This window comes from Lissotriton vulgaris, chromosome 8, assembly GCF_964263255.1.
Source record: "Lissotriton vulgaris chromosome 8, aLisVul1.2, whole genome shotgun sequence".
NCBI lineage: Eukaryota > Metazoa > Chordata > Amphibia > Caudata > Salamandridae > Lissotriton > Lissotriton vulgaris.
Window position 1 is genome coordinate 762,190,827 of NC_141696.1, and position 22,453 is coordinate 762,213,279.

Below are 22,453 nucleotides of genomic sequence, written 5' to 3' on the forward strand. Positions count from 1 at the left end.
TTACACGATTTTTCACTATCTGCAAAGACTAAACAGAGTATTGCGACTTTGTGCTTGTTTGTAAATAGAGAATGATCCAAAGAGAACCAATTCTAAAACAGTAAATGCTTGGACAACAATCAATCAAATGGAGAGACAAGGAGGCACGACGGATTACAACGGGGGTAAAGGCCTGCGTTAACTACCCTTCAGTATCTGCAAAGAGAGAGTACTACTAAGACAAAAGAGGGGAGGGGGTGGGGGTGCAGCGTTCAAAGCACATCAGCGTGCATAAATACGAAAATGTTTTTATCTATCACGTACTTGACATTTTAAAGCTTTTCATATTTGCTATCAAAAAACCAATGAAATTCACAGAAAAAACCATAGGTTATAGTGGATATATAGTTAGGAATTTGCATTTAGAAAACCTTGAAAATTCAATGAAAAAACCATTGGTTTTAGGCCATATATAGTTAGGGATTTGCATTTACAAAACCTTATTTTACTCGCATAAAACCATTGAAATTCCATATATAGTTAGAAGCGCTAACTATATATCGCGCACCCGCAATCCACTGCTGATGATGTCACATATTACATCATTCATGACATGGTCAGTGACATCACTGATGACATCACTGATGACATCTGAAATGACATCACTGATGACAACTCAAATGACATCACTGATGACATCTCAAATGACATCACTGATGACATCACTGATGACAACTCAAATGACATCACTGATGACATCTCATTTGTCATCACTGATCACATCACTTATGTGATAATACAATGAACCTCTTCAGACTCTAATATAACCTTACATACACTCAGTATAAACAGACACTCACAGACTGTCACTCATCCATGGAGTTACTCACACACCTAGTCAGTCATGCAAAGAATCAATCACACCTCCATTTCCTCAACTATAAAGTTATACACATCTTACTTATTCAAACATATAATAACACATATTTATTCTCTTATATAATCCCTGATACAAGCTCACAGTGATCGATACAGCCACTCACACATTCACTGGCTCTTATGTTCAGTTATTTATATATCTCAACTCTCACATGTATTGTGTTTTACATACGTACTTACTTGCACATGTAGCAATGAGAAATCCATTCACTCACCAACACACCCATGCATAGTCAACCGCCCATATAGCTGTTTCCACATGCACTCTTGAACTCATACTCCTAGTGAATCAACTGCTTACACATCTATGCACAGAGTCACGCACCTCCCAGCCACCCACACACACACTCAGCCTCCCATTCAAATACTTGGGCAACCAATCAATAACCCATATGGCCACTCTTATAGCTACTGATCAACACATGCAGCAGCTTACACAACAACAAACATACTGATGCACAAATTAAGACAGTTTAGTCACTAACCCATGCACTCAGTGAGACACATTTAATCACTCACTCATACAGTCAGTCATGCACCTACTAAATTCTTCATCCAGACACTTATACATCCACTCATTCTTCAATATGTGAAACATATTTAAACTTTACAGACACATACAATCACTGGATGTTGTGATCAGTGATGTCATCAGTGATGTCATTTCAGATGTCATCAGTGATGTCATCAGTGATGTCACTGACCATGTCATGAATGATGTAATATGTGACATCATCAGCAGTGGATTGCGGGTGCGCGATATATAGTTAGCGCTTCTAACTATATATGGAATTTCAATGGTTTTATGCGAGTAAAATAAGGTTTTGTAAATGCAAATCCCTAACTATATATGGCCTAAAACCAATGGTTTTTTCATTGAATTTTCAAGGTTTTCTAAATGCAAATTCCTAACTATATATCCACTATAACCTATGGTTTTTTCTGTGAATATATATATATATATATATATATATATATATATATATATATATATATATATATATATATATATATATATATATATATATATATATATATATATATATATATATATATATATATATATGTATATATATATATCCCCTTGAGTGGCCTCCTATCCTTTTCTTGCTGGAGAAGTGTCTGTGTGGATACAACTCGCGTACTAGCCAGAGGTGCGCCGGAGGCTCCGTTCTACAAAGCGGCAGAAGTTACGCTGGCATCAGCTGTTGAAGATTGTTCCTTTTTGTCCGAGGTATCGGAATCACTTCTGCTCACCTCTAATGCAGGATCAGCCAAGGACTCCTGCCGAGAGCAGCTCGTGACTGCACGAGGAGCCGAAGTCACTGTACAGTTGTCTCAAGACCTGGCTGCCCTGCACTTTAGAGGTTGGAATGGAAAAGGGGACCCGAGGGAATACGTTGGACTTTCATTTACACCGTGAAAACCCCTTGCGCCTTTACCCTGAATATGGTGTTCCTACCCGCAGCTATTCTCACCAGGGGCAGTGGCTTCTGGGAGATGTAGTTTTTCTGAGCCACTACGGAACTACAACCATGTGACTTTGGGGTGGAACTCACTTACCTGCCAATCTGGTGGGAGCAGGACACTTAAAGACGTGGGTGGAGCTTAAACGCGGTAGCTGTAGCAACTGAAGAAGGCTTCCACGCCGAAATGCATTTTGCCTTGCAGTCCTGAATAAACGGCTCCCTCTAAATCCCCTTGAGTGGCCTCCTATCCTTTTCTTGCTGGAGAAGTGTCTGTGTGGATACAACTCGCGTACTAGCCAGAGGTGCGCCGGAGGCTCCGTTCTACAAAGCGGCAGAAGTTACGCTGGCATCAGCTGTTGAAGCTTGTTCCTTTTTGTCCGAGGTATCGGAATCACTTCTGCTCACCTCTAATGCAGGATCAGCCAAGGACTCCTGCCGAGAGCAGCTTGTGACTGCACGAGAAGCCGAAGTCACTGTACAGTCGTCTCAAGACCTGGCTGCCCTGCACTTTAGAGGTTGGAATGGAAAAGGGGACCCGAGGGAATACGTTGGACTTTCATTTACACCGTGAAAACCCCTTGCTCCTTTACCCTGAATATGGTGTCCCTACCCGCAGCTATTCTCACCAGGGGCAGTGGCTTCTGGGAGATGTAGTTTTTCTGAGCCACTACAGAACTACAACCATGTGACTTTGGGGTGGAACTCACTTACCTGCCAATCTGGTGGGAGAAGGACACTTAAAGACGTGGGTGGAGCTTAAACGCGGTAGCTGTGGCAACTGAAGAAGGCTTCCACGCCGAAATGCATTTTGCCTTGCAGTCCTGAATAAACGGCTCCCTCTAAATCCCCTTGAGTGGCCTCCTATCCTTTTCTTGCTGGAGAAGTGTCTGTGTGGATACAACTCGCGTACTAGCCAGAGGTGCGCCGGAGGCTCCGTTCTACAAAGCGGCAGAAGTTACGCTGGCATCAGCTGTTGAAGCTTGTTCCTTTTTGTCCGAGGTATCGGAATCACTTCTGCTCACCTCTAATGCAGGATCAGCCAAGGACTCCTGCCGAGAGCAGCTCGTGACTGCACGAGGAGCGGAAGTCACTGTACAGTCGTCTCAAGACCTGGCTGCCCTGCACTTTAGAGGTTGGAATGGAAAAGGGGACCCGAGGGAATACGTTGGACTTTCATTTACACCGTGAAAACCCCTTGCGCCTTTACCCTGAATATGGTGTTCCTACCCGCAGCTATTCTCACCAGGGGCAGTGGCTTCTGGGAGATGTAGTTTTTCTGAGCCACTACGGAACTACAACCATGTGACTTTGGGGTGGAACTCACTTACCTGCCAATCTGGTGGGAGCAGGACACTTAAAGACGTGGGTGGAGCTTAAACGCGGTAGCTGTGGCAACTGAAGAAGGCTTCCACGCCGAAATGCATTTTGCCTTGCAGTCCTGAATAAACGGCTCCCTCTAAATCCCCTTGAGTGGCCTCCTATCCTTTTCTTGCTGGAGAAGTGTCTGTGTGGATACAACTCGCGTACTAGCCAGAGGTGCGCCGGAGGCTCCGTTCTACAAAGCGGCTGAAGTTACGCTGGCATCAGCTGTTGAAGCTTGTTCCTTTTTGTCCGAGGTATCGGAATCACTTCTGCTCACCTCTAATGCAGGATCAGCCAAGGACTCCTGCCGAGAGCAGCTTGTGACTGCACGAGGAGCCGAAGTCACTGTACAGTCGTCTCAAGACCTGGCTGCCCTGCACTTTAGAGGTTGGAATGGAAAAGGGGACCCGAGGGAATACGTTGGACTTTCATTTACACCGTGAAAACCCCTTGCGCCTTTACCCTGAATATGGTGTTCCTACCCGCAGCTATTCTCACCAGGGGCAGTGGCTTCTGGGAGATGTAGTTTTTCTGAGCCACTACAGAACTACAACCATGTGACTTTGGGGTGGAACTCACTTACCTGCCAATCTGGTGGGAGCAGGACACTTAAAGACATGGGTGGAGCTTAAACGCGGTAGCTGTGGCAACTGAAGAAGGCTTCCACGCCGAAATGCATTTTGCCTTGCAGTCCTGAATAAACGGCTCCCTCTAAATCCCCTTGAGTGGCCTCCTATCCTTTTCTTGCTGGAGAAGTGTCTGTGTGGATATATATATATATATATATATATATATATATATTACCTACTGGCGGTCGCCAGTAGGTAGTTATAGTTAGGATTTTTTTCAATGTTAAATCTCAAAATTCTATTTGGAATAACTTTGGCACCGGTTGACGAATCTGCCTGAAAATTTCAGGAAAATGGCCTCGTCGAGCTCCGGTCCTTCCCTGAAAGTTTGGGGGGGATACAATAAGCGGGGGCCGAGATAAAAGGGGGGTCCCAAAACGCGTTTTCCCCATGTTAATTTCCATAGGGCGGTCGATTTCACTTTTAGCCCGAACGGCTGAATGGATTTACACCAAACTTGGCAAAATTGTAGGGACTGGTAGCCCGATGTGCCTTTGCTATGTCTCAAGATATGTGCTCCAGTGGATTTTGAGTAATTTAGGTCCCAAAAAATATATATATCTATAGCAGCGCACAGGTGCGCGCACCGGAGTGCGCTCCAGGCGCGACACGCGAGGTGCGCATGGAAAGCTGATTGGCTCTCGGGTGTCTGTAAACATTCCAAACAGTCCAGAGCGGTCGCCATCTTGTGTCTCGGTAAAATCGAGACATAAGAGGTGGCTAAAACAAAGTGGGAACTGACCATAAGGCGTCAGGGATAGACCCATTTGACCCCCTAGGTTTGATGTGGGGGCTATAAAAGGGCCCCGCGGGGCATTTAAAATATTTTTTTTTTTTTCGTTTTGCGCGGGGGAAGCGCTCGGTGCGCGCACCAGGTAGCGCACCGGGGAGCGTAAAATGAGGAAAAAAGATGACAGAGTTTTAAAAAAATGAAGTTTTCATTTAGAAATTGGAGGTAGTTCTTAAAAGAACTTTTTTTTTTCTTCTTTTTGTTGTTTTATATTTTTTTTGTGTTTTTGGAACTTTTTAAACTTTTTTTGGCTTTTCAAAACAGTTTTATATTTTTTTTGTATTTTTTAGGGGGAGAAACAAAAAAAGGGAATTGAAACTGGCTCAACTGGAGCAAAAAAACAAAAAACCCAAAAAATTATTTCTTTTTGGGGCACTTGTGATTATCACCTGCAAGGACGATGAGCTTAATACTTTGTTCCCCATAGGAGATAAGCTTGCCACAAGCAGTGCAAGTAATTTTAAAATCAGCAAATCTCGGCTGAATGCAAGGCATCACCTCAGATGTTTCTGGTTGCGAGGAAGAGGGTTGTTTTCTTTGGGAGGGGGTCCTTGATGACTGGGGGAGGTTACTGGCCAGTTCCCGGAACTCTGCGCGAGAGTAGTTGTTTGGATGCTTTCTTGTCATGTGCCGAATCATGGTATAGTTACCAAAAGAATATTTCTTATTTGGGTTGCCCCGTGAAAGTTCATCATTGCAGATGAGGCAAGTAACTTTGGGAGCATTCACCTTTTTTTGCCCCTCTGGGATTGAAAAAAACTGCCAAATGAAGTGTGGTTTGGGTTTATAAGGTGTGTTTTCTTCAGGCAGCCATCTTCTTCTCCCCTCCTCCTCTTCCTCTTCCTCCTCCTCCTGTTCTTGACCACCAATATAATTTGGAGCTGGTCCTCTTGGTGGTGGTGGTGGTGGTGGTGGCTGAGATGCTCCTGCTGCTGCTGCTACTGAAGCCATTTTAAAGTACAAAAAGGTACAGAGAGTTCCAAACAGATCTTCCTCAGTCAAAGGACAAAGTCAGAATAAGGAAAAAAGGTGGGGGCTTTCATCATTTGGAAAACAAAACTGTCCTGAACCAATGAGAAGTGTTATTTTCAGGTCACAAGACCAGGGGCTTCATCATTATGAAACTAAAACTGTTATGAACCAATGAAAAGTGTTATTTTCTGCTCACATGACCCGACGTGCTTACGCTACGCGCACGGGGGCGCGCAGCGTAAGCGCGTCGGAAGTTTACGTTTTGCGATCGTATTCGTTCGAGTACTTCCGGGTGCGCTTACGCCGTGCGTATCACGCGGTCGCGGCTACGCGATACGTCACGATCATGTTTTCGTTTGCGATATTGGCGCTCACGAGACGCTCCCCGGAGCGCGCCCGGGGGCGCTTTTCAGAAATACGCTTTTCGGGGCGCACTCCGGGGCGCGCTCTGGGAGCGCTCCCCCCAAAAATTAAAAAAAAAAAAATTGGGATAATTGTAGAGACAGGTAGCCCTATTCTGAAGTGGTTTGTAAAAAAATTAACTTTATAAAAATATGTATTGTGCTACATTGGGCTTAATATATGTAAGAGCCAAAATGTAGCCCAAATGTAGCCCAAAGTAGCCCAATGAAGCCCAAAGATGGCCACCAGAGATCAAAAATTGTAAATGTAGCCCAAAATTCAACTAGATGTAGCACAACTGTAGCCCAATGACAGAATGTACCAGAGTGTTAAAAAGAACAACTAGAGTGCTAACAGTCTTATTTATAAAGTGAAACTTATAGTAAGGAATTAGCATTTAAAAAACCTATGAAATTCACTGAAAAAAACCATAGGTTTCACACCAGTTATAGTTAGGAATTAGCATTTAAAAAACCTATTAAATTCACTGAAAAAACCATAGGTTTCACACCAGTTATAGTTAGCTGGAAATTTTACTGATATAAAACCATTGAAATTCCCACGTTATAGTTAGTCGGACTCACTATAACTTGCGCGTGCAATGCACTGCTGATGACATCACATATTACATCACTCATGACATGGTCAGTGACATCACTCATGACATCACTGATGACACCATCCTTGTGACACAGTGACAGACCTCCTTTCAGTGTAATGTAACCCATGAAACACATATTCAAAAATAGAAACTAATATTTTCAAAAAAGTGGATATACCCATACCAGTTACAACAACCAATTCAGTAATACCACCATCTAATACACATCCACTCATGTGTATGTATATGGGTTATTAGATATTTTTATTAGTATCAGTATGAGTGTCTATATGGTTTGGTGGGGGTATTACTTAGCACATAGATGCATGAGTGACTGACTCTTTGTTTGTATGTGTTTTGAAGACAACATATGTACAGGACTGTATGGGTGGATGAGTGTCTATATGTGTTTGTTAGTGAGTGAATGACTGTCTCACTAGTGTCTTTATCAGTAACTACATATGTTTTAATCTAGTATATATGAATATTGATGTATATAAGTGAGCATATGTGAGAGTAAGAGATTGTAAGAGTTCCTGTTTAAATAAGTATGTGTTTCTATAAGTGATTGTTTAAGAGAATAAATATGTGTAATTTTAAATAGAAGTAAGGTGGAAGTGTGTGTATAACTCTATATTCAAATAAATGGATGTCCAATAGTTTATTTGCACGTGTGAATATGTGTGTGAGTAACTTTTGGATGAATGTCGGTGTGTAACAGGATGTATAGGTGTATCACTTCATATGATGAGTGAGTATATGTATGAGTGACTATATAGAACTGTTGGTGAATGAGTGGATGTGTATATAGATAGTGGAATTACTGAATTGCTTGTTGTAACTGATATAGGTATCTCCATTTTTTTAAAAATTTCAGTTTCTATTTTTGAATATGTGTCTCAAGGGTTACATTATAGTGAAAGGAGGTCTGTCACTATGTCACAAGGATGGTGTCATGAGTGATGTCACTGACCATGTCATGAGTGATGTAATATGTGATGTCATCAGAAGTGCATTGCACACGCAAGTTATAGTGAGTCCGACTAACTATAACGTGGGAATTTCAATGGTTTTATATCAGTAAAATTTCCAGCTAACTATAACTGGTGTGAAACCTATGGTTTTTTCAGTGAATATATATATATATATATATATATATATATATATATATATATATATATATATATATATATACACATATATATATATATATATATATATATCCACACATCGCAGGTTTGCCCAAAGCTGAGAGACCAAAGGAGGTTTCACGGTGAGTTTGTATTCTTTTAATGTAAGCTTGCCAGCAGCTTCTGTAACAGTAAAATTATCCCAAAGTTTTACAATAGCCAGACGCCAGACGCCCACTTGGAGAAAACCATTACGCACTACAACAACCAGAAGGCTGTGTATACGGCCTCGCCCTCACAGGCAGGTGTTCATTAATTGATTTAGTGCGTGAAGATAAAGTGCTTCCTGTTTCCTTTTAACTAAAGCCACTGAAGAAAGGACTATGGATGTCCCGAAACGCGTCTGGCTATTGTAAAACTTTGGGATAATTTTACTGTTGCAGAAGCTGCTGGCAAGCTTACATTAAAAGAATACAAACTCACCGTGAAACCTCCTGTGGTCTCTCCGCTTTGGGCAAACCTGCGATGTGTGGATGTTTCCGGCCGGTCCCGGTCGGGGAGATGGCCCACCGCTGATGAGCGGCTACAGAGCTGATACTATCGACATCAGCATCACGGAAGGAGGGGGTCTGGCGCCTTGCAGGAGGGGGGCCAGATCGTTTGTTAATGTCAGCGCAAGAGCAGGGCAGACGATGCACAGCATTTTACTCACACCAACTTGAAAATACAAAAGTGTAATATTGAGGACTCTTGCAGCACGCCCACTTGGAGAAAACCATTACGCACTACAACAACCAGAAGGCTGTGTATACGGCTGCGCCCTCACAGGCAGGTGTTCATTAATTGATTTAGTGCGTGAAGATAAAGTGCTTCCTGTTTCCTTTTAACTAAAGCCACTGAAGAAAGGACTATGGATGTCCCGAAACGCGTCTGGCTATTGTAAAACTTTGGGATAATTTTACTGTTGCAGAAGCTGCTGGCAAGCTTACATTAAAAGAATACAAACTCACTGTGAAACCTCCTGTGGTCTCTCCGCTTTGGGCAAACCTGCGATGTGTGGATATATATATATATATATATATATATATATATATATATATATCTATCTATCTATATATATATATATATATATATATATATATATATATATATATATATATATATATATATATATATATATATATATGCGCAGAATGTCTCCACACATGCTACTTCCTATCCTCCAGGATCGGCGAAGCACGAAGAGAGAGACACGGACCACAGGATCTGACATCAGGTTAATTGTTTATTGTGCAGGTGAGGCAACAAACAGCATGACGAGTTTCGGGCCCGAGAGCCCTTGGTCACATGTAAAGTTGTCACTGATTTTTTTTCTTTTTATATACATGCTAGTGAACTAACACCCGCCCCTCAGTACAAAAGTATCATCGGTCACCTGACCAAAGACAAAGAAGAAATACTGCTATTTCAATCTTTACATACTCAGTGCATTACCTAAGGCGTATTCTGTCTCAAAAATTGTAGTAAATTACATACAAGTAATAAATATAACAGCATAAATGCGTGATGTTTCCGTAGAGCAGGAAATTGAAGTCTTTCAGGATAAATCCCTAGTTTCCATTCTTCCTGCAATACATAGTAAAACAGTATCTATGAGTGAATGGAGAAAAGCTAATAACAATACTTAGCCTGAGAAAAAATAATTTTACTCCAAGGTGAAAGAAAGCAATATAGAATATAAATAGGGCAACTAAAAAAAGCCTGCTAAGATGATACAGTAACAACATGTTGGGTTCTGTGTAAACATGGCTATCCTAATAAATGCAAGAGTTTCTAAAAGGTGAAGTGCTATAGTAAAGAAATATATGAGCGGTAAAAAAACTACTATGTACAAATATAATACACCAAAATTTAATTGAAAAAACATTACATACAATTTGTACAAATGTTAAAAACCACCCATATCATCAAGTGTAAAAACAGTGAGCACCCCATAAACCAAGTGGGCTTGGGCCGAGACAGTAACTGTGCAATATTAATAAAACGAGATAGTACATTAAGAACTAAACAAAGGAGGCAACAGGGAGCCTGACTACCTCCTTCTAATCAGAAACTGAGATACAAGGAATAATTCTCCTGCTAGCTAGAAACTCAAAGTGGGTATCAGATATATTAGGCTACAGGGAACCTGATTGCCTAACCATAGATAAGAGAGATTAGCAATCCATGATAGAATAAGCTTAATAGAAAGCTGGGTACGCAGAAGCGCAGAATGCAGCCAAAGGGAAAACTCAAACTGTTTTATAAATGGGTATACATGTCTTCTGAATTGTTTAACCCATTAGGCCATCTGCTGTCAAACTGTAATATCATGGTTGTCTCCAATTGTCTGAGTAACTGTTCTCTATCGCCCCCTCTGCGCAGTTTGGGGACGGCACCTACCACATAATAAGTGAGGCATTGCAGGTCTTTATTATGTTTGGATTTAAAGTGCCGTGCCACTGGATAGGACGGATCGCTATGTAGAATAGCTCTCAGATGTTGCAGTATCCTGACGTGCACTTGTAATTTGTTGCTGCCTATGTAATTAAGGCCACAAGTGCACGTCAGGACATATACTGCAAATTCCGTTTTGCAGTTATAACAGCTGGCGATGGGAACCAAATGGTCCCCAAAAGCGGTTTGGAAGTGGGTTTTATTAGTGCCAAATTGGCACGCTCTGCAAGAAGAGCATTTACGGAAACCTGTGGCCGGCTTCAGCCATATTGGTTTCTGTCTGATCTCAGGGCTACTGACATCAAGAACTGACCCCATATTTCTAGCTCTGCTGAAAGTAATCTGGGGACTATCAGGGAGCAGAGCACTCAGTACAGGATCAGTTAGGAGAATGGGCCAGTTTCTTTTGACAATACTCCTAATTTTGTTGTCTTCATTGCAGAATGCAGTGATAAGGCGAGGGCAGTCTTTACTGATTCCGATAGACTCTACCTCTTCAATGATCCCATTATCTGGAGTCTTGGAAACAAGTAAGCTTTCCCTGGGACGCATGTCTGCCTTACTGAGTGCTTGTTTCAAAATTTTGTCAGAGTACCCCCGTGCTTTGAGTCTCTTATTCATCTGCCTAAGACAAAGATCAAACTCAGTAGGAGTGCTACATATGCGTTTGAGACGTAGGATTTCCCCCAGTGGTATACTGGCAATGGTATGCCTCGGATGCATACTGGATGCATGCAGGGTAGTGTTCCCAGCAGTAGGCTTCCTGAACAGGGTGGTCTCTATTTTGTCATTGCTGATAAATACTTTGACGTCAAGGAAATCAATTTCATTCTGACTCATTTTGACAGTGAAATGAAGATTTAAATCATTGTTATTGATTTCCTGCACAAAGAGAGCAGCTTCATGGGCATCCCCCCGCCATAAGATGAAAACATCATCTATATAGCGGAGGTATTTAACAATTTTGTTATTTACCCAAGACTGGTGTTGTCTTCCCAGAACCTGCTCCTCCCACCAGCCAACGTGTAGGCACGCATAGCTGGGGGAGAAGCAGGCCCCCATAGCTACTCCCCTTATCTGCCTCCATATATCCTTTCCATATAAGAAGTAATTATTATGGAGACACCAATCTATCAGACTGAGAATGACTTTATTATGCTGGAAAAATTCTGCTGAGCGTTTGTTCAAAAAATGTTCAGTAGCTCTTAAACCTGCATTATGGGCGATGCTCGTATACAGGGATTCTATATCCATAGCAATCAACCACATATCCTTCTTCCACCTCACATCTTGTAGCTTGGACAAAAAATCTCCTGGGTCTTTAACGTAGCTGGGCAAAGCCATTACCATATCCTGTAAGACAAAAACTATATATCTTCCCACATTCTCGCCAGCACTCTTAATGGCGGAGATAATGGGCCTCCCTGGGGTAGGCTGTATACATTTATGAATCTTAGGTATAAGATAGAACACCGGGAGTACTGGAAAGGCATTATGCATGAATTTAAATTCTTCTGAGGAAATTAGTCCCTCCCTGCGCCATTTATTTAATAGCTTTAGGAGAGTGTCTTTTGCAATGTCATAGTTCTTATGCATTGTTTTTCATAGCAGCTTGTATCATTTAGTTGGCAGAAAGCTTCTGTGTTGTATTCATTGGTGGGCCACAAAACAATATTACGACCCTTATCAGAAGTTTTAATGACAATGTCAATATTACTGCAGAGTTTCTTCATAAGGGCGGTGTAATCTCTTTGTTGTTTATTATATTTGATTCCTTTTCTTATGGTCGTTCTGTGTAGTGATTTTATTTCATTCGTAACACAGTCGTGGAAAGTATCTACGGCATCCTTCACAGCTAAGGGTACGAAGTTGGATTTGCTTTTAAAAGGAGATAGTCCCGCACCTTTTTGAATTTTGTCTATTTTTTCTAAGCGTGCTTGCGTACTCATATTGATATCAGGCCCACATGGTTGAGAAGTTGTGGCATCCTGCAGATCATGAAGTGTTAGAAGAAGTGGGACATCCCCTGCGGCCGTCTCAATACTGTCTCCCCCTACATCAGGAACCCTTTCTGTTTCATGGCTGGCTTTGAGTTTCTGGAACGCAAAAAACTTTTTCAATTTTAGTTTTCGAATGAAGCAGAACACATCTATCCTGGTGGCAGCATATTTAAATGGCTGCTTGGGACAATAATTCAAACCTAACGACAACAGTTGCTGTTCGGCCAACGTTAAAGTAACATCCGATAAGTTTATAACTGAATTGTCACTTACTTTTTCTGCTGCCATTTCGTTTGCGGTTTCTTTTTTTGTTGCTGTTTTTTGGGCGCGTATGCGTCTCCTCTCCCGTCTCCTTTTGTTGCGGCGGGTTGAATTGGATTTTTTAGGCGTGGCCTGAGTGTGTCTAGTCTTTCTTTCGCTAAAAAATCCAATTCCTCTTCCATGTTTAAAATAGGAGCTGGCAACTCTGTTATCTCCGTGTCTGTGGTTCTGCTGGAGCCACTAGTTAAGGAGATAGTATCATCACTGGGGAGTTCATCTTCAGTGTTCGGCGGTGCTATATATATATAATGAAAACGCCATTCACCACCAGTTCTTTACCGAAAGGAATAACGAGAGTAAGCCCAATTTTTCGTGCAAGTTCTTCGGTGATTTATTGTTCAATTACACCAGCCATCCGTCATAACGCGTTTCACCTCTCAAACGAGGCTTGATCACATGACGTGAGATGAAACAAATGAGGGTCTTAAATACTTCAAAATGTAGGCGCGGCATATCATGATGTCACTGACCATGTCATGAATGATGTAATCTGTGACATCATCAGCAGTGGATTGCGGGTGCGCAATATATAGTTAGTGCAACTAACTATATATGCGAATTTCAATGGTTTTGTGTGAGTAAAATAAGGTTTTGTAAATGCTAATTCCTAACTATATATGGTCTATAACCTATGGTTTTTTCAGTGAATTTCAATGGTTTTTTATTAGCAAATATCAAAAGCTGTAAAATGTATTCTTCTTATAATGGGAAAATATATTTTATGTGTTTTTAATATCATTTTTTTATGTATATATATATATTTTTTTTTATTATTTTTTTTTGTTTCGCTACCGGTCCGCGCACCGGGTAGCTTCCCGTTAGCTCAATTTGGTGCTGCGACCCGGTCCGCGAACCGGTAAACGTTCCGTTAGCGCAACTGCTGCGCTAGAAAACAACATCGTGACGCGTCGCGTAAACGCGACATATCGTGTTGCCGCGTAATGTGTCTTATGACGCGCCGCGTTAGCGCACCCGGAAGTGCTCCGGAGCACGAACCGAGGCGCAAAGCGCAGCACCCCGGAAGCGCTCCGGGTGCGTAGTGGGACGCGTAACGTAAGCGTGACAGGTCATGTTCATAAAACTTTTTATTGGTTCATTTTACTTTTGGTTTCCTAATGATGTAAGGCTAGGTCATGTGACCTAAAAATAACACTTTTCATTGGTTCTATATTTTCTAAGCTGCTGGAGCCACTCCACCACCACCACCACCACCAAAAAAGGATGGACCACCTCCTCAGGTCCTCCTTAATCAAGAGGAGGAAGAAGAGGAAGAAGTGGAAGAGGAGCAAGTGAGCAGGCTGTTTTTGCCTGAAGAGCCAAGGAGGTCCCATGTGAAAATTAATTATATCTGGCAATTCTTCACATTTCCCCGGGGCCAAAAAAAAGTAAATGCCCGTTACGTCACATGTCTCACCTGTGACAAAGAACTGTCCCGAGGGACAGAAAAAAAGTACAGCTTCGGGAATCACACCATGCATCGCGACATGGAGAGGTGGCACCCTGTTAATTATAGTGCTGCGCAGGTACGTGACCTGCAGGAAAACCCCCCTCCTGTGGCCAGTACATCAACCGAACAGGCAGTGACGGGACCAAAGGCGAGGGAGACGGTCCCAAACATCCAGATGAACTTCGGGGACCTGAAGCATACCTGTATTTTTTGCGGCAAATTAATTTGCTATGGGGAAAAAGTATACGTCTAATCAACAGAGCTTATGAAAATCATAAATGTACAAAACGCCCCAGAAAGTAAATTATCTTTTTTTTTGTTGCTCCTGTTGAGCCCTTTATAATGACTGATTTTCGTTTCCTCCCCAAAAAAAATATAAAACCGTTCTTAAAATACAAAAAAAAGTAAAAAAATGTTCATAAAATAATAAAAAAAATTTAAAACAACAAAAACAATAAAAAAAGTTATTTTCAGAACTACCTCCCATTTATAAAAAATTGCTAGAATGTTTAGCACTCTGGCAATCTCTTTTTTTTTGATTCGCTTCCCGGTTCGCGCGCCGGTACGCGAACCGGAAGCGAAACAAAAAAAAAATTAAATAAAAAGGAAGAGTGAGTATAAGGGAAGGAAACAGAGAGTAATGTTAAAAGAAAGACAGCTAGAGGGAGTAACACAGAGATACTGTTTAATAGATCTATTTTCCAAAGAAAGATGTAAGAGGGTATAATTGAGAAAAACAAAATAGATAAGGAAGTGAAAGAAAAAAAGGAGAGTAGAAGAATAATAAACAAGAGTTACTTGGAGAATGTGAGTGAATGTTCAAATTAAGAAGAAAAACAGTAAAGAATGTGGAATGAGAGGTAGGGATAGAACCGGACTAAAACAACAACCGTGAGGGAAGGTGTTAAGAAAACAGTGAGCGAAAGTAAATAGGAATAAAACAAGATGTGTGACAGTGAATAAGGTTAAAACATGTGGAATAACAGAGAGAAAAAACAGAAAGCAGAAAAGAAGAAGTGACAGAAAAGGAATAATTGAAGCAGCAAAGAAATGTAAATAATATAGTGTGCTTTAACTATAGGGGAAAAGCATAATGAACAAGTAGTGAAAGAGTGAAGAGACAGAGACAGTGAAAGTAATAGAGACGGACTGAGTGAACAGGAGTGAGGAACTATGAGAACAGAGGGACTGAGAAAAGGAGTGGAAGGAGTAGAATAAGTAAGTAATAGAAAAGGAATGAGGGAAGTAGCAAAGGCAGGAAACTGAGGATTAAAGAAATGAAGCAGTGGAACTGATAGAAGTTAAATGTGATAGAGATGTAACGGAAAGAGTACTAAATACTTACCTTATAATTGTCGTTAACTTAGTCACTTGTTATTTTTATACTTTCAATCTGTGAAAGAAAGAACAAAAATTAAAAAAATATTAAAACATGTTTTTAAAAATTAGAAAAGACAAGGGAAAAGATTAAAAATCATCCAATTTTACAAAGAGATAAAGTTAGAGATAAACATGCAGAAAGAAAGAGAAAGAAACGGTGATAGACTGACAGAGATAAAAAGAAATTGTAATACAGTAAATTACTAAGAGAAAAAAAAGGAAGATAGTTTCCTTGACAGAAAAGAAGGATGAAAGAGAAAACTAAATTAAAGATGTGTAAGATACTAAAAGAAAGTGAGTAAGGTAAACTATATAAGGAAAGGGTGAATAAGGAAAAAAGTGTGAGGGAGAGAGGAGACAGAAGAAGTGAAGGAAAGACTGTCAGATACAGACTGAGTAAGGCAAGAAAGAAAAATAAGTAAGTGAGGGTGAGTTATATTAACTGATTGCACCAACAAAGGAGAACCTAAAATTTTTTAATTTAGAAAACAAAGGGAGGAAAGATGGAAAAGACAAGCGAAACAGAGGGTCTAAAAGCTGGAAAATGGTGCAAGAGAGAAAAGAAAAAAGCAGAGTTAGAATAGGGAAACAATGTTTGAAAGATAAGTGCCATTAGAGAACAAGGATGAAAGAGAATAAAACAAAAGGCAATGTGAGTATCTAAAGAGGATTAATAGAAGGTAGTAAAAGATGAGTGAGCATGAGACAAGATGAGTACATATTAAAAATCACAATTCAAAGTACAGAATTAATTATACATATTAAATGGTTTATTTTTGCTGTTCTCAGAATATATCAAATTTCACTAAAAACAGTGAGTTGAAGGTATTCATCATATAACAGCGGGAAAAAAAACACAATCAAAATGATTGTGTTTAAAAAACCCATATAATATAACCAATCAGAAATCAGAACTCCACAAAAGTAACTTACTTTCCATGACGTCAAAGGATGTCCTATGAACAGCTTATACTCTGTTGTGCTGTTATTATTTTCTGCCCGCCACTTGTTGAAAGAAAAGCCCCATCGTTTTGACAAAAATGTGACATACAATAAATGACTTCTCGCTCTCTACCGCACTTCTCCTCAAGGCCATTTATAACTCTTTGAATTCTTCTAAGCAAATCCTATCATTTTCTTTTCCCACAACTTTCATAAAGAAAACGTCCAAGATCAGTTTCACAATCCTGTACTAGTAATATCTCACCCTTCTTGCTCACTCTTGTCCCACATTTCCTATAACACTGATACTGCTTACTATGAGGCACACTTACACTACCTCAATGACTACTACAATTATTTAATTCTCTTAAGCACTGTTAATCACAAAGCAATTTAAAACAGCGCACTAAATTATATCAACACCTAGAATCATTATAGGCCAGTTACCTACCCTAAATTCTTACTTCTGAAAACACAAAGTCAAAAGGCAACATTGCTTCATAGTCAAATGGTAATCATTGCCGAAAGACCAGCCTTTTTTGCCTTTCAAATAAGCTGTGTAATATCCTGATGTTGTCAAAGGACCATCATGTCATATAATAGCTGCAGTTACAAATGTTCTTCCTGAAATCGACGACTGTGTAGCCAAAACATTTTTAATTAGAGTTGACAACTTACTTTCATCCAGTTTATATAGTTGGAATTGTAAAATGACATTTCACCCATAAGTTTCTATAAATATTGTGGACAGCATTGCAGACTTACATTACCTCTACTCCTTGTTTTGATCTACTGCTTGAATTAGCTTATTAAAACAAACAGTTTTCGCTCTGTACTACACTTATCCACAAGGCCATATAGTGTAGGAGCCATTAGAACCTCTTGAAATTCCTCAGAGCAAATCCCGAGATTCCTTCCCTAAAATTGTGGTTGTAAGAACACCAGGTGAGAATATTTAAGGTCAAAAGGCAATCTTTTTTTGAAAGTTAAAACAGAATCATTGCAGAATGACCAGCCGTTTCCAGACTTCAAATAAGTTGTGTAATGTCCTGATGTTGTTGAAGGACCGTCATGATATATAATTGCTGCAGTTAGAAAAGTCCTTCCTGATAATGACAACTGCGAAGCCACAACATTTTTAATTAAAGTTGTCAATTTTGTTCCATCAGGCCTACATCGTTGGAACATTAAAATGACATACTGGCCATATCTTCGTATAAATAATGTGGACAGCATTGCAGACTTACATTGGCTACACTCCATGTTTTGATGGGCTGCTTTTACTAGCTTATTAAAGGATACTGATTTACTGTCTGGCAAAGTTAAATATATAAATCTTTCTGAGTCTACACTAGTAGTACTTGATACCCTACAGTTCTCGCAGTCATGCAGCCATTGATAAGAAAGGCCAAACAGATGATCTACATCTACACCTTCATCTTGCAATACATCAAGCACATACATTAAAAACTCCTGACAATCTTGCTGAATATTTTGAGAGAATTGTGTTTGACCTGAACATTTGTCTAACAGATTTTGAATTTCAGACACACTTTCTACTCTTGTTCTATCAGCGCTACATTTCTCTAACACAGAATTCAACAAACGGCAAAAACTTTGATCCGAATTGATCACAATCTGTTCTTTTAAAGTTTCTAGAGAAAAGACAACATTAACCACTACATTAGCATAGCAGTTGACACCAGAACTATTTTCAAATTGAAAACCAACAACATCTTCTACAGAATTCATTTTCTTTCTGCTTATAATTTTGGGATCATCGACTTTTTGTCTTTTTGCTACAACCTCCCTGCTATTGGTGACATTTCTTCGTTTCGGGCCTACCACACGTTTCTCAAACAAAGGATATTGAGGCAAATGTGGCGCATACTCTCTTCTTCACCTATTGTATTCCTTAACACAATCTAGATCTGCACAAATGTTTGTGACATCACACTCAATCAAGTACAATCCCGATAAAGTTCTGACTCGTGACAATGCTACATAAGCCATACCCTCTTTGAACACAGAACTGCCAATATTCACCAAAGCACTGTCTACACTTAAACCTTGTGATTTATGGATTGTCACCGCATATGCCAAGCAAACAGGAAACTGCTTTCGGCGAACATATAAGTCTTTTACAAGCATAAACCTAGCAGAGCAACGACCAATTAGCTGTACTTCCTCAATGCCATCAAATTTAATTTTTAAAAATTCAATTCCATCTCTATTTCTGTATTTCTCAAAATCAACAAAATTACCCATTGATCCATTTACCAGACCTCTTTCAACATGTAAATTCCTTCTCAAAATGATACGGCAATTTAAGCACACATTCAGAGTCTTTTCAAAACCAGCAGTTTTAGATATAGTCTTCTCTAATGAATCCAATTTAGATTTCAAATTCTCAGACAAAATAATTGTTGCTCCCATATGCTCTATTCTGTCAATAGCTTCCAGTTTCACAATCTCTTGGTTTTCTAAATTCAACATTTTGTTGTTGAAGATGGAACATTCTGCAAGAGTTGGCATCAAACATATTCCAGATTTCTTCTCAGTAATTTTCTGAAAAATATTCTCTGGCAGAACGTCTTCTTCTGGATACAAATTTGACAGTAATCGTGCATGTAAAGCTTCTTTCCCACGCTCGGTCACTTTCCCGATTCTAACATCTTGTAGAATATTCTTGTAATCTTCATCCTTCACCTGACGCATATTTTCACGCAGTTCAGCATAATTGAAGTTTAACCATATGTTAACGTTGCCAATGCTCCCTAGGCACTTCCTGGTATCTTCATGCGTAAGCAGTTTAAACACTGGTTGTCCTTTCACTGGTGTCAGCTGCAGAAGATCACCGAAAACAATGATGTGTTTGCCCCAAATAACACATCATACTCTGTTTTAAGAACTTCCTGCATTCTCAAATGCACAAAGGCAAGCATGACATAGGAAACCATGCTTACTTCGTCAATGATAAGAAGTTTCATCTTCTTCAGGACTCTAGATAATTCACAACAAGCATCTCCAGATAACTTGTGGTATTATAATTTGTTATCATGCTCCACTGGCAGCATCAGTAGCTGAGGCAAAGTAATACCTTTAATGTTATGTGCTGCCAGTCCAGTTGGAGCGGTGACAACACAAGACAGCGATGACTCAGTCCTTTTCTGCAGATAACATGAAATTGCTTTAATGAGGAAACTTTTTCCAGTTCCTGCTTCTCCACTCACGTACAGTCGGACAGGCTTCAACGACATACATGAGCACTCTTTCTTCTCATGACTTAATCCATGATCAATTTGGTTGGTAACTTCATCATATATTTTCCTCTGCTCAACGTTGAGTTGTCTTTCCAAATCTTCTAAGTTAACCGCATCCTCCTGAGCATGTGCCATGGCTCTTTCCACTTCAATCATGGCAGTGGCAGATTCATTTTCGATAACTGGTCCTCCTAGTGGATCCTGACTCAATGAAACAGAACTCTGACTGTACTGAGAACTGTCTCTAGCAATCTCGGCTGCAATTGTTGCTTCCTGCTCTATTTCTTCATTCAACATTTCTAGATATTTTGGAAAAACAGGACATTCTATGGACTCCTTGGCTGCATTGAAAGAGTCTTCGTAACAGAGGAAATCTCCAAGCAGCTCCTCTTCTGCACGCCAAGGTTTGAAAAGTTGAAAAAGAGCTAAATAGAAAAACTCTTTTCTTTCTGGAGATTCGCAACTCAATTTTCTATGATTTACCAATTGACATTTTCTTTGCTTGACCAGATATCCCTCACTTCCAATTACAGCATACACTCCTTTATCAATATCTTCTTTGATGTTCCTCTTGAATATGTAATTTTGTAGAACCTCATACAGACAAACATTCTCCAGGTGACTGCTTCTATTTGGATAATATGTATCCAACATGTTGGTCTTCAAAATATCTGTACTGCTTGGCTCCTTCTCTGCCAAATACTCAATTTCCCATACAGGTTTCAGAACTTGATTACGCGTTGCAGCAAGACCAAGACTCGCCCAAATGATACTCCTAGATTTGGCGTAGAGACTCGCTGAAGATAACCGGTCAGAACATTCGTAAGCTCCGATTTCTCGATGCGACAACATCTTCAGACTGAAACTGTACAACTTCTTACTGAGGCTCTTTTCATGGGAAATGTCCTCCCACATATCCTTCAGTTCTGTCTTTTCTTTTTTTGTGATGTAAGACGTCACATACCGAGCCACAGCCATAAAGTTGTCAGCCACATACTGCATATCCATGTTAGCATTCCACATGGACAAAATCACTGAGTTATAGTCGTTGATGTACTTGGACTCTTCGTTTTTTTTCAAATTGTATGTATTTTTGGGTGATTTCCTCGTCAAAATATGTTGTAGCGAAGACATCAAATGGTTCACTCTTCCTTTAGATATCACTGATTGTGGAAATCCAAAACGACATTTTGTGTAGTACTTGTTCTTGTTTCTGAATTTATGATGACAGCACTTTCCACAACGATGGCTTTGAAACCGTAAAACTTGTTCTCTTAGACTTTTGTCTTCCTTTGTCTTTGGAACAGCACATGTAGAATACTGTTCTATGAAACTCATCACTAAGTCATCCGGATCTGTTCCAAATTTGGGTGCATCTTTGATCCATAGCAGCATATGTATATGAGGAGCACCTCTTGCTTGATACTCCTTTCTCCACAAGAAATCCAACACCTCTCCAAGAGGTGGATTTTTCTTGTTCGTGATGAAAGACATCATAGCTTCAAATCTATGATTGAAGTACCTGCAGACATTCACTGGATCCAAAGAGCACACTTCTCCGGGTGTCTGGAATTCAATATTTTCAATGTTTCCATTTGCCTCTCGTAGAAATTCAAGTGAGTCTTCCCAGCCATACTCAGCACAGCTGAGAGTGAGGAACCATGTGGGAGTTCCTAAGTTCCTCAGCATACATTTTAAGTCACCATGACGACGGTACCAATACTCATTAGTACCACGCTGACATGCCATGAGATTAATCAGGTGAGAATCCAAAATACTGTCTTGCACATTGACTTTATCCATAAAGTCCCTTGCCGAGATATTTCGCAGTTTTACACCACTTTTCAAGATGTGGTTCACTGCATAAGATAGTCCAGACAGATCACTTTCAAAGAGTAGATGAAACAAATAGGGAATGCATTGACGAAACCTAGGATCTTCTGCATACAATCGTAAAGTCCGGTATTCAGAAGCAGGAATTTGATCAGGTCGCTCATCATATCGTCCTCCTCGACCTGTGGGAAATAACTGTGGAAAACACAGAGCTTTCAAACTTTCCTCCCAAACACTAATGGGACTCCCTTTGGCTTGTTTCATTTGAAACAACTCAATAGCATTCCCCATGACTTCCTTGGAATGCAAAGGATGAACACTATAATGTTCATATATTTCTTCATTTTTAGAGGCTTCTACTTTCTCAATTTGTCCAGCACACAAATCGCTGTCCTCTTCTTCACTTACTTCCTCTTCTGCAACACATACATTCTTGTAGTACTCATTGTTTTTTATCAAATACAATGTTGCCTTTTTGACTTTCCTAACACCCACTAA